Source organism: Nicotiana tabacum, chromosome 8 (genome assembly GCF_000715075.1).
Source record: "Nicotiana tabacum cultivar K326 chromosome 8, ASM71507v2, whole genome shotgun sequence".
In the NCBI taxonomy this organism is placed as follows: domain Eukaryota; kingdom Viridiplantae; phylum Streptophyta; class Magnoliopsida; order Solanales; family Solanaceae; genus Nicotiana; species Nicotiana tabacum.
Genome location: NC_134087.1, coordinates 208884040 through 208899656, shown reverse-complemented (window position 1 = coordinate 208899656; position 15617 = coordinate 208884040). Strand labels below are relative to the sequence as shown.

Sequence of the window (15617 nt, the reverse complement as noted above, 5' to 3'; positions counted from 1 at the left end):
AAATAGAAGCGGTAACAATAAAATCATGCAATAAAAATGTATTTAACAAATCAAAATAATCAAGCCGAATATAATAGTTGAGCGACCGTGCTAGAACCACGGAACTCGGGAATGCCTAGCACCTTCTCCCGGGTTAACAGAATTCCTTATCCGGATTTCTGGTTTGCAGAATAATAAACAGAGTCCTATTATCCTCGATTCAGGGATTAAAATTGGTGACTTTGGGACGCCTTAAAATTCCCAGGTGGCGACTCTGAAACAAACAAACAAATCCCGTTTCGACTGTCCTTTAATTGGAGAAAACTCCCACGCACCCTCGCGGGGGCGGAAAAAGGAGGTGCGACAGCTCTGGCGACTCTGCTGGGGACAAAACCCAGAACCACTGGTTCATGGTTCAAGAATTCGAGCTTAAAATAATTGTTATAGTTGGCTTTATTTATTATCTGATTTTTTTACATGATATATGCCCAATGTGCTAAATGACACTTTTACCGCTTTAATATTATTTGAATTATGAATATATACAACTGCTACGAAACCCCCTTCTTTCTGAGTCTTCTAAATTTATGGTGCACACGTGCGCGTGGCCCACCTTTCTGTTAAAGTCATACCAAATAAGACGAAGTTGGGACAAGTAACTTGGCCGGGTAGACTTTCGTGCTCCCGGTACGTTGCCCCCGCTTCGGCTCAAACTGTCCGTTTGGGTAAGCCAGGGCTAGATCAATATGCCTCAGGTTTTTTCACTTAGAATAACTCAGCTTCATGTCGGATCCCTAGTAGGAGCGATTGTTTGCATCACGTGCATTTGACTTTGGAGACTCAACACAGGGGTTGGGTCTGTCTAGGACAGGTGTACCCAAAAAAAAAATGACCATCCTGATGCATCTTACTTGCTGCTACTTGCGCATTTATTTGATCCGGATTTGTGTGTTGACTGACTTTTGAATATCATGAATAATATTTTAAAATTAATAGCGGTTAGGGAATTGACTGTTTATTTTTGAAAAAAAAACCAATGCCCAAATACTGTCAAAACTCTGCCGAAATTTTGAGAAAATGAAAAAAAATGTTTTATTAGTTTGTTTTATTAAAACCAAAGAAAAAATAGAAAGAAAAAAAATCGTTGTTCTGTCTTATTTTTCAAAAAAAAATAAAAATAAATATATATATATATATATATATATATATAAAGGAAAATAGTTTGTCTTCCCCTGAAAATGACAATGAAAAAGAGTCTTACTTTTAAAATAGTTTTTTTTATTCGTTTCTGAAAAATTTCAAAATAATAAAATAAAAAGAGTCGCGTTGAAAGTGGTTTTATTATTTGTTGCAAATATATATATATATATATAAAAATCCAAAAAGTTTTTCTTTATTTCCAAAAAATGTATATATATCTTTATTTGTTGCAAAAATATTTGTCCTGCCCAAAAAGTCTGGAAAAGTTTTTTTAGACTCCCAATTTTCAAAACAAAAAAAAAATCCAAAAATATTTTCCATTATTGACTTCTTTAGAAAGTCTTTTTAATTATTAAAAAATATATATATTATAAAATAAAACAAATTCGAAAATATTTTCCTTCTTCTTTAAAAATTGAAAAGAAAATTCAAAATTCAAGAAATATTTTTTTAGAAAGAATTTCTTTTATTAAAGGTAAAATTCCAAAAAAAAATATATATATTTTCTTTCTTCTTTAGAATAAGAGATATATATATATATATATATATATATATATATATATATATATATATATATATATATATATATATATATATATTTCTTTCTTCTTTAGAATAAGAGAAAACAAATGAAAATTCAAACAAACAAAAATATCTTCATTTTACTTTTGAAATTCTCAAAGTTCGAATCAAAAGAAAAGGAATTCTTAGAAGTCTTTCTTTCAAAAAGAAAATCAATCAAAAATCCAAAAAAAATAAAATATATATATATATATACTTCCTTTCTTCTTTTAAAGCAATTCTTTTACAAATTCAAAAATATTCATAATTTAAAATCAGTTTATTTACTTTATTCATGACTGGCCCGAACTACGCGGGTTTGATTCTCACCGGATGTGAGATACGTAGGCAACCCTCATCGGGTCCAACCCCATCTTTTTGCTAAAATAGCCAAAAACCAATAAATAAATAAAAACGTGTCAAAATTTTAATTTTGTCATAAATAAGTCGGGTGGTGTCTAACCTCCCCTGTTGCTAAAAATAGCCGGAAAAAAAATATGTAAATTTTAATTTTGTCATAAAGAAGTCGGGTGACGCTGTTTTATCAAGACATAGCCGAATGTTCCCGAAAGGGACGCCGGAAGGCTGACTTTGCATAAACAGCCACCTTTGGGTCATTTTTTAAAATTTGGTCCGTTGACCCACACAACCTTAAAAAATCTTCGTCCCCGAGGTGCTGAAGGGCCGTGTTGCAACACCTGGTTTTTATTGTAATTTGAAAAAAAAAACAAAGAGTCAACGGTCAGGTGAATACCGTTTAGATTTTTGGTCAAAATAAGCCGAGCCAGCTTCGGCCGCGTCTTAAACCGTTCTTGCCGAAATAGCCTCAGAGTATTTTTCAGTTGTCGAAAGGCTATTTTCGTAAAAGACAGACAAGTGTGTAAAGTGTCATAAAATAATCCTCTACGGCCTCAAAATTTGGAAGGGACCACATTTGCAAAAATAACCGTTTGGTTGCATTTGTCAAAACGGGGAAAGGAAGCTGACCTTTTTGTTTTGAGGTTATAAATCTTTTGATTATAATATGTGGGTCGTTTGATTTTCAAGTTTGTAGGTCATCTTTAAACCTTTGAAATCTAGTTGTTTTATTATGAAAATTGATAATTCCAAAGAAAAAATGTGTTTCATTGTTCTTACCCAGTCTATTGGTCTGAACTACGCAAGGTCTGATTCATGCGGGGTCATGATACGTAGGCAATCTCCATAAGATTCGACCACAACAAAAAAATGAAAAAAAAAGGAAGAAAGAAAAATAAAGGAAAGCGCAAGTGCATCGCATCTCTGATAAAATGGTTTAACTGCTTAGGTGCATTGCATCTCTAATATATGATTATCTGTCAAATGCCCTGACACTAACGTGATGGCTTTCCTTTGCTGTGTTCATATATAGAAAAGTGGTTGGTTGTGGTAACTCCTCCCTGCAAAGCAAATGACACAGAACCTCAGAACAGGATGGGTCGGTACTGATGACCGACAACAATTGGTCGAACAGAACAACGGGTTGGTAGAAGAAGTGAAAATGCTTAGACAACATGTGACAGACATGTATCAGGCATGGATAACTGGGAAAGCACCACCCCCACCACCGCCAAGCTTTTCAAACTCTGGCATTACCCATCCCCCATACTCTCCATCCCAACCCACTTATGACAGCTTTCCTAGCTACCCGAGTAGTTCCATCACTCGTCCACGCTACTCCCCTCCCCAATGCTACTTCTCTCCACGAGATTCCCAAAGATGGGCTTCACTTTCCAAATACCCAGCTCCACAGAAGGCCTATCCACCCTCACAAGCCTACCGGAAGCCCCCTGGATCAGGTTTCCGGCCCAATCAAGCATTTAGGAACGAAAGGTTGCTCAAACGAGGAAAGGCTCTCACCCCTATCGGAGTATCTTATGCAAGTCTGTTTGAAAGGCTAAAGCATGCTGGCTTGATTGAGCCGCTCCCCGCATATACTCCAGATCCACATGCAAGAAACTTTGATCCGGCAGCGCAATGCGCGTACCACTCCAATGTCATAGGGCACAACATTGAGAGTTGTCGTAATTTGAAAAGGGAAGTAGAGAAAATGATCCAAGAAGGGCGGATTGTGAACGATAACAGTAACATGGAGCACTCTAACCCTATCGAGAACTTGTTGACAGAGGTTGATGATATGGAAGCTGATAATGGTCTTGGCAATACTAATGCAAAGCTTAGTGGCTAAGATGCCAATTTTGATAAAATGGGAGGACGCTCCGTTCCATGGTTAGCAAGAGAGAAGCTGTTGGTGGTTTATTTTGTTGTCATTTCTGTTATCCGGATTATTCTTAGGGTTGTAATCTGAATATTGTCTTGTGTCAAACCTTCTTATCTTTCCATTTTTGTCGTATCAGTTTGTTTAAGTCTCGTTGATGTTGTGTTAAGATTTTATTCTGGTTGTTTTGTTTGTTTTTCTAACCATTTTGCCGGAAGTTTAATACAAAAGCCGGTCTTTTATTATTTCCAGTCATCTTTTTATTTAGTCCTTTTGTCATTTTCGTTCAATGCCGATTCTAGGGACATGACATGCGCACACAGTTTGGGCCTAGTCTATAAAGTTAATCATAAAACCCTGGGAAGGTGATCAAAGCATTTAAAGGAAATAAGAACGGTTTGAGATTATTTGAAGCCCGAGTCATGTGGAACTGGGGCAAGTAAAACATAAAGAAAACCGTTAAATGTAAGATTCGCCAAATTGGCATGAGGGTCGTTCATGAGAGTGAGAGTGTCGCCTAGCAGTGCTTTAGAAATGACAAATGAAAAAGCAAGTGTTTAACATAATTGTCAAGTCCAGCACCATCGGAAGAGACTATAAATCTATGTTCAATTGTGTTGTTTGCACTTGGCATGTTTTGAAGACTGGAATGACGAAGGCATTTTATTCTGCTACCTAAACACTTTATCCTTCGTTACCCCTTTTGAGCCTTATTTATTTTCTTTCATACCCCTCGTTCGGAATCAATAGCAACGACTAGGAAATACGAGCCTGGAAGGTAAAGAAAAAATAAAAAAAATAAAAAAGGAAAAAGAAAAATGAAAAAAAACAAAAGAAAGTCAAATGAAAAAATAGGAATTGGGAACTACGTTTGACCTGATTCCTCAAAGAGGATACGTAGGCGCTTCACGGCTCGGTCATATGGTGCATAGTGTGCATGGTGTGCATAGTATAACAAAAAAAAATTAAAAAAAATATAATAATAAATAATCCCCAAGCAAGAAACTGGGGCAAGGGTTGCGCTTGTTGTAAACAAATATGATTTCGAAGGTTGTAATTTTGAACCCCAAATTTTTTATTTTTTTTGAGCCTTTAATACCCTTTATTTCTAGCCTATCCAAAACGCACATTACGGTCCAAAGAAAGACCTTCTGATCAGTCTGCAAAAGATGCCAAGTCAGACAAATGAGAATCTTACTGACGAACATAACATTCTGTTCCACAGCAGAAAGAACTCTAATCTCCAGCAGACAGAATCATACCGGCAACATTCCAAATCCCCAGCTGGAAAGTGATATAAATGAGAGAGTCTTATCGGTGAAAATCTTCACGGACACCATAAGGCGATGAAAGCTGAGAGAAAAACCCAAAATGAGAGAGACTTGATAGTGAAAACCCTTCGGGCACTACAAGTCGAATAAGATTGGGAATCAGATGGGGAATAGTCAAGGGAAGACCTTGAAAGACGATTGATGATGAAGGATAAGCCACATATGCATGTCATGACCATTAGAGTCAGTGTTTTCATTTGATAGGTTTTTATTTATAGTTTCTTTTGTTAAAGAGTCATTTTTTCCTTTGTCTTTTATTCTGTTCCCTTTTATCTTTTCCTTTCATAGAAATTTCCCCAGTAGAGTCTGTTTGGTCAAGACCAGTGGGAAATGACTTCAAAGTAGACCATCAGCTTTCCAAGATAAGATCTGACTAGTACATCCAAGTGATATAGTCAGGAAGGAACAAGCGCGAGGCCAGTGTCAAGAAAGATATCCCCAGCAAAAGGATTGACGAGTGTCAAGAGGGATATCCTTGCCGAAATCAAAGGTTATTAAACCTCAAGACCAGAGCCCGTGGACAAAACAAGAAAAACAATAAGCATGATTTGGGAAATTCATGCGAGACTAAAAGGTCGGGAAAATGCAAGTTTCCGAGCCATGCCACGAAAGAAGAGGGATATCCCCAGCAGAAAAGGATTATCCCCAGCAAATAATATCATCTCCAACAAGTTGTGGAACACAGAGCAAGGAAGGGAAAAGGGAAAACCATCCCAGTGGGAGTATCACAACCAACCACCGCGTTTTAAACTAACAAATTTTGTTTAAATTGAAACAGGTAAAGGAAGTGGCATTGATGACAGAAATGCAGGCCATAAGGGAGACTGTCAAACTGGGGCAGAAAATTTTACTTTCATTTGGAAAATTTTCTGGAAGTCAGATACTCATTCAGGGTAAAATGAATATAGCACCAGTCTCAAGGGAAGTGGTCTTTGAACCAGTTTTACCCCCAGCATAACAAGTTTTAATAAAAGAAGTTGTTCCCCAGTAGACAGAACAAAGGGATGACATTTGTGCTCAGAAAAGCAAAAACCATTATCATCCTCAGCAGCTTCCAGAAGAATGAAGCATCGATTTGAAGGGATAAAATTCCCCAGCAGCATTATCCTCAACAACGTTATCCCAAGAAGATAACACTTTTATCTCTAGCAGTGTTGAGCGAAAATAAATTCTGAAAAAAAAATTGAATTTGAAGGAGGGGAAGAAAGGAGACTCCCACAGTGGTATTATCCCCAGCAAGCAAGAACAAAGCAGAGCGAAGGAAAAAGAAAAGAAAAAGTCAGGCGTCCACCTGGAGAATGAGGATGAAAAAAAAATTGAAGAAGAAGTCAGGCGTCCACCTGGAGAATGAGGATGAAAAAATTGAAGAAGAAGTCAGGCGTCCACCTGGAGAATGAGGATGAAAAAAAAATTGAAGAAGAAGTCAGGCGTCCACCTAGAGAATGAGGATGAAGAATTAAAGAAGAAGTCAGGCGTCCACCTGGAGAATGAGGATGAAGAATTAAAGAAGAAGTCAGGCGTCCACCTGGAGAATGAGGATGAAGAATTTAAGAAGAAGTCAGGCGTCTACCTGGAGAACGAGGATGAAGAATTTAAGAAGAAGTCAGGAGCCTACCTAAAGAACAGAATGACGATATATTGGTTGAAGTCAGGAGCCCGCCTGAAGAGAGGAATGGCGATTATTTTCAAAGTTGTTGTCAGGAGCCCGCCTGAAGAGAGGAAAGGCATTTTTTTTAAAAGTTGTTGAAATATTGCCAACCTAAAGAAAGGAATGACAATGTATTGGTTGAAGTCAGGAGCCCGCCTGAAGAGAGGAATGGTGTTTATTTCTAAAGTTGTTGTTGATGTTGGGAACCTAAAGAAAGGAATGGCGATGTATTGTTTGAAGTCAGGAGCCCGCCTGAAGAGAGGAATGACGATTATTTTCAAAGTTGTTGTCAGGAGCCCGCCTGAAGAGAGGAAAGGCGTTTTAAAAAAAGTTGTTGAAATCTTGCCAACCTAAAGAAAGGAATGGCGATGTATGGTTTGAAGTCAGGAGCCCGCCTGAAGAGAGGAATGGCGATTATTTTCAAAGTTGTTGTCAGGAGCCCGCCTGAAGAGAGGAAAGGCATTTTTAAAAGTTGTTGAAATCTTGCCAACCTAAAGAAAGGAATGGCGATGTATTGTTTGAAGTCAGGAGCCCGCCTGAAGAGAGGAATGGCGATTATTTTCAAAGTTGTTGTCAGGAGCCCGCCTGAAGAGAGGAAAGGCGTTTTTAAAAAGTTGTTGAAATCTTGCCAACCTAAAGAAAGGAATGGCGATGTATGGTTTGAAGTCAGGAGCCCGCCTGAAGAGAGGAATGGAGATTATTTTCAAAGTTGTTGTCAGGAGCCCGCCTGAAGAGAGGAAAGGCATTTTTAAAAGTTGTTGAAATCTTGCCAACCTAAAGAAAGGAATGGCGATGTATTGTTTGAAGTCAGGAGCCCGCCTGAAGAGAGGAATGGCGATTATTTTCAAAGTTGTTGTCAGGAGCCCGCCTGAAGAGAGGAAAGGCATTTTTAAAAGTTGTTGAAATCTTGCCAACCTAAAGAAAGGAATGGCGATGTATTGGTTGAAGTCAGGAGCCCGCCTGAAGAGAGGAATGACGATTATTTTCAAAGTTGTTGTTGAAGTCAGGAGCCCGCCTGAAGAGAGGAAAGGCGTTTTTAAAAGTTGTTGAAATCTTGCCAACCTAAAGAAAGGAATGACAATGTATTGGTTGAAGTCAGGAGCCCGCCTGAAGAGAGGAATGGCGTTTATTTCTAAAGTTGTTATTGATGTTGGGAGCCCGCCCAGATAACAGAGGCATACATATCAGTCTTTACATTTCAGTTGTTGAAGTTGGGAGCCCGCCCAGACAACAGAGGCATACATTTCAGTCTTTATATTTCAAGCATTGAAGTTGGGAGCCCGCCCAAATAACAGAGGCATACATTTCTAGTCTTTAATTTTCAAGTATTGAAGTTGGGAGCCCGCCCAGATAACAGAGGCATACATTTCAAAATCAAGTCAGAGGACAATAAAACAGAGGGTTACAATAGGAATCCCCCGCAGGAAACAATAAAATTCCCCGGCACCGGAAAACAGAAGGTTGCAACAAGAGGTCACAGCACAAACTCAAGTGCATGTGTCAAAAAGAAGAAAAGCACCGGAAAAAATGCAAGCAGACAAGAAAGCAAGGCAACAAGAAAAATTGCAGTATAACTTAGCTTCTTGTTTTCTTTTAAGCACGGTGTAATAAGGAGATCGGTAAGCAGTAGTAATAGCATGCAACAACAGTAACATTGCAGTCCAACGGTAGTCCCAGCTACCAAAATTTCCCGAACTACATTGACCTGATTCCTGTTTAGCCCAGGATATGTAGGAAACCTTTGAAGCAAAGGTTCGGTCAAATCTTTTTCAAAAAAAAAATGTTTCACACGGAGTACTCGGATGGGCAAAAATCGCTCGCTTTATCTTTGCACGAAAACCCTTCGTGTCTTCGGGCAAAGAGGGGCAGCTGTAAGCACGTGATTTTTGCCCAATATGAGAATTACTCCCAAAAAATTCAAAAATAAAGTAATTTTTCTTGGTGTGCAATTTTGTGATATTTTGAATAATTATTTGTATTTATATGTGCATGTTTATTTGCTAAATTAATAAAAAATACAAAAATATGTCGCATTTTGCATATAGGATTTAATTCTACAATTGTTAGTAATTAAATTTGTTTTACAAAAATTAAAAATTACAAAAATAGGCATCGTTTGCATTTTTAGCATTTAATGTCCAAATATACAATTTTATGCTTAATTAATACTTAATTGTGCGTTAATTGTTATTGGGAGTTAATTTGCGCTTTTATAACTTAATTTAGTTCTTAATACTAATTTAAGTATTTTTATAATTTAGTTTTAGAAAAATAAAAGAAGAAAAGAGAGCGAAAATATAAAGAAAGTCGGAATTGGACCTCTTCTTCAATTTCAAGCCACAGGCCCAAAAAATGGCCCAATCTTCCCTACGACCCAGTCCATTTCGAACTGGGTCGACCCAGTCCATAACCCAAAATACCCAAACCCCTTTGTCTTACATTTTACAAAAAAACAAAACAAAAACAAAATCAAGAAAACCCTAACCTAAACACTAAACTACCGCCCCCCCGCCCCCCTTTCTTATCTTTCTTCTTCTTCTTCTTCCTCAAGAAAGACAAGCTCCATCAATGGCTACTTCACCATCTCCACCACAACCACCCCTTCACCACATAACCATGGCTGCCCTCAAGCTTCACCATTGTCGTTTTTGTTTTTGCGCCATGGCTGCCCGCGTTTGCTTTCATCTTCTTCGTCGAGCTCAAGCTTGAGCTCGACATCCATGGACGACCACTGCTTCTCTAGCAGCCATGGCTGCGTTCCTCGTCATCGAACCCCAGCCAGCGCGACCATAGTCACGAGCTCCGACCACAGTCGCGAGCACCAACGGCGACCAAACAACCTGCCTGTGCCACGCCGCTACTGTCGTGGCTTCTTCTTCTACTCCTTCTGGTCGCCGCTGCTGCTGCCACGATGTTGTTGCTGCCGTGATGCTGTTCATTTTCCTCCTCCCAGTCTCGACGAGGTCGAGTTGCTGCTGTTTTGAATCGGCGTCGCTGCTTCCCTTCATCGTTCCAGCTGCGGGCTGCTTCATTTCTCTTCGTCTTCGTCGTCCTTCGTTCGAGCTTTGGTCGAGGCTCGGACAGATTTGTTTACAATCAAAGTTTGTCGTTGATTCATCTCCGGTTAGTTGTTTTTGAGTTTTATTTTTGTTCATATTTTGTTTGATATTTTCCGGATCCAAAATCGTTAAATGATTTAATCCTTGTTTTGTTCGTTGTTCATCTTTGAAATAATTTTCTAGTGTGTTCATGTTGTTTGTTAAATTAATTTTCAGATTTCAAAATAGAAGTTTAATTAGTTGTTTTCATGTTTATTTCATTTTTGTATTATTGTTTAAGTTAGTATTTGTTAGTTTGATGTTTGTTAGATTCAAATTGAAATTTAATTAACTATTTCTTCAATTTGTTTCATGTGTTTATGTATTGTTAGAAATTGTTAATATTGTTAAGTTCAAGTTTAAGTTCATAATTGTTTCTTCGTCGATCTTGTTATTTGTTTAAAGAATTTAGTTGTGTTAGAGAAATATGTTGGTTTAATCGTTTAAATCCATCATGTTTGTTGTTTAAAATAGATTTAATTCATGTTCATACTTTGTTTGATTGTTCTTGAATCCGAAATTTGTATAGCTTGATTTCTTGTTTACCATTTGTGATTATTTCTTGAATTTGTCTCATAAAGTTTAATATAGGAATTGTTGGTTGTAATGTTGTTAGAATTGATTTTAAGTTCAATATGATTGAATTTAGAAATCTTCATACTTTGTTTGTTGTTGTTGAATCCGAAAATAGGATTGTTTGTTGCTAAAATATTGTTCAATCAAATTTTAGTTGTTCTTTGTTGTTCAATTTGTGTTCATGTGATTTGTTGTTGAAATGTTGTTAAAATCGTGTTCATGTGATATTGTTGTTATGATGTTCATCCGTGTTCATATTGTTGTTTAAACATTGTTAGAAATTGATCATATTGTCTATATTTTGGTTAAGTTTGATTAATTGATGTGTTATAGCTGATGGGTAGTTTGGTAAATTTGTAGTACGTTCAGGGGTAGTTTGGTAATTTCAGTAAGGTCGTGAGGGGTAGTTTAGGAATTGTACATTTTGAAATTGTTTATTTGAAGCATGGAGGACAAAATGAAATGGGGTGGGTTGTGATATAGTTGTTTAATATAAAGGGGGACAAGATTTAATTTAAAGGGGGAATCTTGCATTATTTTAAATGAAGCATGGGGGACAAAATATAATGGGGTGGTGTGATATGTTTATTTAATGTAATGGGGATGAGTGGAAAGATAATGGGTTGGGTAGAGAAAAAGTATTGATTTTAATTAATTAAAAGGTTTATGGGATGTGTTATATATGTGAAGTCTTGAAGACATAGAAGAAAAACAGAATAGAAAGAGATACGAGAGAAAAAATACACACAAAGATAGAGAGAAAAAACGGACAGAGAATAGAAGAGAGAAAAAATCCGAAAAATATTTAAGCTTTCAAAATAAAAATAAAACTAAAAATCTACTGCTTTTTTTCTTTGTTTGAAATTAGTATTAATGGTTGTTGTTTCATTTAAAGCTTAAAGCTTTTGTTTTTGGGATTACTACTCCACCGGTCTGTTACTGGGTTGTTACTGTTGCTGGGCAGTTGTTGCTGTTGTACTGTTATTACTGCTGCTGATTCTCATCTTCATTTTCTTTTGCTTCCAATATCAGGTACATATCTGTAAATTCATGTCACGAAAAGCTTCAACATGACAAATTAATGAAGTTCGGGAATTATAATTCTGTTTTCCATTCATTCAAGTTCATTAGTTAAAAATTTGGTTTTTGTTTCAGTTGATTAATATAGTAGTACGTTTGGCGTAATGAATATAAGATAATTGTTACCTCTTAAAGTTCGTTTAAGCGTTGTAATAATATCATCTATTTCGGAATTTTCATTAAGTGAAGTCATGATTGAATTGTCAAAATAGGGAATATGACATAAAAATGGGCCATTGATTACATCCCGTAACATTGTTAGCTAAATGTAAAGTAGAATAGAAATATCAAGAAAACTACGTTCTAACCTCTGTTGTTGAATAAGGTTAAAATGATGTTGATTGTATTTTTTCATATATGGTAAGATAACGGGTATATGGATAACCATAAGAAAGGTGAATTGATTAGCTTGTTACGACATTAAAATATTATGAATGGTTCCGACGAATTGATTAGCTTGTTACGACGTTAAAATATTATGAATGGTTCCGACGAACAACTACGTTGTATATAAAGCAATTTTATTGAATCAGTTTGTAATATTTCTTTTTTCTTATCAACTTGACTCTTATCTTCCATTGCAAACATTAACCAAACCATTATAACTTTGGACTAAAAACAAGTAGATGAGAAGGAGATATAATTTCTTCGAAAACCATTAGTTTGTTCATCAAATTAATTCTCTTTCCTAGTTTTATATGCAATTCATTTTTTGGGTATGCATATATTGTATTTACGAAAAAATGGTATTATTAATCCCACGTTTATTTTTACCCTTTTAAATTTGAATGGCTTGGATAAATATAATTCTTACGCAAAAAATATAATTTGCGGTTAACATTCAACAATTTATGGAAAATCTATACTACTATTAAGAATATTTTGCGTGATTAGGGATGCGTTCGCGTAACCTGATTATATTTCTAAAAGCAATTCGGATTATGCGTTCGCGCAACTTCGAACGAACATTTAATAAAAAGGGGGCTCTTCGGAGAATATCAATATTAATTTCATATAACTCGAGATGTGCGGTTCAATATTTAATTATACAAGAGCGACGAACGTTCTTAATTTTATTTTTAGCACAATTTCGAACTTAAGTCTTCTTTTTTTATAATAAAAAATTTCGAAAAAATAAAATAATAATTATTATATTATCAATATCATTGTGTATACGTACGCGTGACACGATTTTTCACATTAAAAAATATATAATATATAAAACGAATACACGTACGCGTGATTCGATTCGAAGAAGGTTCTTTAATTATAAACAATCTAAATAGAAGCGGTAACAATAAAATCATGCAATAAAAATGTATTTAACAAATCAAAATAATCAAGCCGAATATAATAGTTGAGCGACCGTGCTAGAACCACGGAACTCGGGAATGCCTAGCACCTTCTCCCGGATTAATAGAATTCCTTATCCGGATTTCTGGTTTGCAGAATAATAAACAGAGTCCTATTCTCCTCGATTCAGGGATTAAAATTGGTGACTTGGGACGCCTTAAAATTCCCAGGTGGCGACTCTGAAACAAACAAACAAATCTCGTTTCGACTGTCCTTTAATTGGAGAAAACTCCCACGCACCCTCGTGGGGGCGGAAAAAGGAGGTGCGACAGGACCTATATCGGGCTCTGAAACCAAAATATCAACCTGATACCTACAAGATCAAATATTAACCAAATTCTTAAAACCATTTTTAGACTTTCGATTTTCATCAAAAATTTATATCTGGAGTTAGGGACCTCGCAATTCAATTTCGGGCATATACCCAGGTCCCATATTTCAATACGTACCCACCGAGATGGTCAAAATACGAGTCCGGGTTCGTTTACCAAAAATATTGACCAAAGTCAACTAAAATTAACTTTTAGGCAAAATTTATTATTTTTAGTAACTTTCAACATAAAAACTTTCCGGAAAATGCCCAGACTGCACACACAAATCGAGGAGGAATAAAATAAGGTTTTGAAGGCCTCGGAACATGGAATCAAGTTTTAAAACATAAGATGCCATTTTGGGTCATCACATTTCTCCTGATTTCTTGTTCTTCATTCATTATCTCCTTCCCTACCTTAACCGTTATGTGCCCGAGATGCCTTCCATGCTTTAATTGCTACTTGTCAATCATTTTTTTCTCCTATTAAAATGTTAAGACCTCTTCATGTTTTCATGACTTGCATCTATTTGCCTTAATTGACGTATTTGTACCTTCTAATTGTCATCTGTTGGATTGTTACGCCGTATAATGATCCCCTCTTATGGCACAAAAGACTTGGTCATGCAAGTCTAAGTCAACTCAATAAATTAATCTTCAAGGACCTGGTGATAGGGTTACCTAACATCAAGTTTAAGGAAGACAAAGTTTGTGAGGCTTGTGCAAGGGGGGAGCTTTCCAAGTTGGTACAAAGTTTACAATCTGTCTCAGCTTTATATTCATCAGTTATGGTGGTCCTTATGATTTGAGTTATTAATTTGACTATGCTCATTGAGTATTTGGTACTGATATGGTGGGCTCGGATTACACGCCAATATAGGTGAAATAAAGGTGGATTGATATGGTGGAATAAGGGTGAATTTGTACTGATAAGGTGGAATTGGATTGCATGCCGCAATAGGTGAAATAAGGGTAAAATGTGATACTAATATTGTTATATGGTGGGATTGGGTTGTGCATTGCAACATTTATTTATTTTGATTGTTGACATTTTTACGGTGGAATAAGGGAGGATTGTATTGAATGGTGGGATTGGGTTACACGTCGCAACAACCTATGTATTTTTATTTCCTTGAGCTGTGTTGGTTTACGGTATCTTCATTTGAAACTCTAAGGATTGGTAACTCTGATCGTCACTAACTTATTTCTTGAGACTGTAGCTATTATCTTCAGTTGACTGTCTTATTACGTTCCGTATTTCCTTTTCTGTCTTTATTATATACTCCGTACAGGTTGTAGTGTAGGTGACATGCCTTAGCCTCGTCATTACTTCATCGAGGTTAGGCTCGGCACTTCAGAGTACATGGGATCGGTTGTACTCATACTACACTCTGGACAAGCACTCTGCACTTCTTGTGCAGATTTTGGAGTCGATCCCAGTGGCAGTTATTAGCGTGCTCGGATTGAACAGCTTGTGGAGACTTGAGTACAGCTGCTTAGCGCCCGCAGCTCCTGGAGTCCCCTTCCCTTTTATTTAACTATGTATTTTTTTCCTTCAAACAACTTCATGTGTATTTCAGACCCTTGTATGTACTATTCTAGTAGCTCGTGCACTTGTGACACCAGGTCCAGGGATTTTAGTAGATGTTTGGCTATTTTAGCTTCAGCATTTTACTTTGAATTTCTGCAGTAATTTCAGTTCTTTCTCTTTATTTAATCTAAATTGTTGAAAAATGAATAAGTTGTTCTAATTGACTTGCCTAGCAAGTAAAATGTTAGGCGCCAACACAGTCCCGAAGGTGAAAATTTTGGGTAATGACAAAAACCGTCACAAAAATTATCAAATAAGCAATGTGTTTCATGCTAAATTGTGTTTGGATGCTAAAGCCTATTTCATGCTAAATTATCAAATATGCTTCTACAATTTTCTTTGCAGATTACATGAGGTTCATGGCTTCATGCTAATAATTTTGTTATGTTTTTTTCTTATTATCTATATGTTCTTACTAATGATTACTACAATTTATCATGTTTTTCTCTTTTATTGTTTTTCTTTTGTAAAAAAGAAATTCTCATCATCAAATTTTGATATCCCATGTAGTTTGAGATATTCACTAGGACAAAGAAACATAAGATTAGGAATGTTTTTATTTAGATTTTAATGGCAAACACCCCAGGAAGAAGGTTAGCAAGATCTCTCTTATACGATGGAAATAACAATCTATGATATTTCTTTGAGAACTAT

The 15617-nt window shown here is 36.4% G+C and overlaps 1 long non-coding RNA gene across 1 annotated transcript; it reads left to right on the top strand.

Annotated features, from left to right (window-relative positions):
- Positions 1 to 9481: 9481 nt before the first annotated feature.
- LOC142162932 (uncharacterized) lies at positions 9482 to 15032 on the top strand. Its single transcript, XR_012694432.1, has 2 exons — positions 9482 to 10078; positions 11662 to 15032. It is a non-coding gene; the product is annotated as an uncharacterized LOC142162932 (long non-coding RNA).
- Positions 15033 to 15617: the final 585 nt, after the last annotated feature.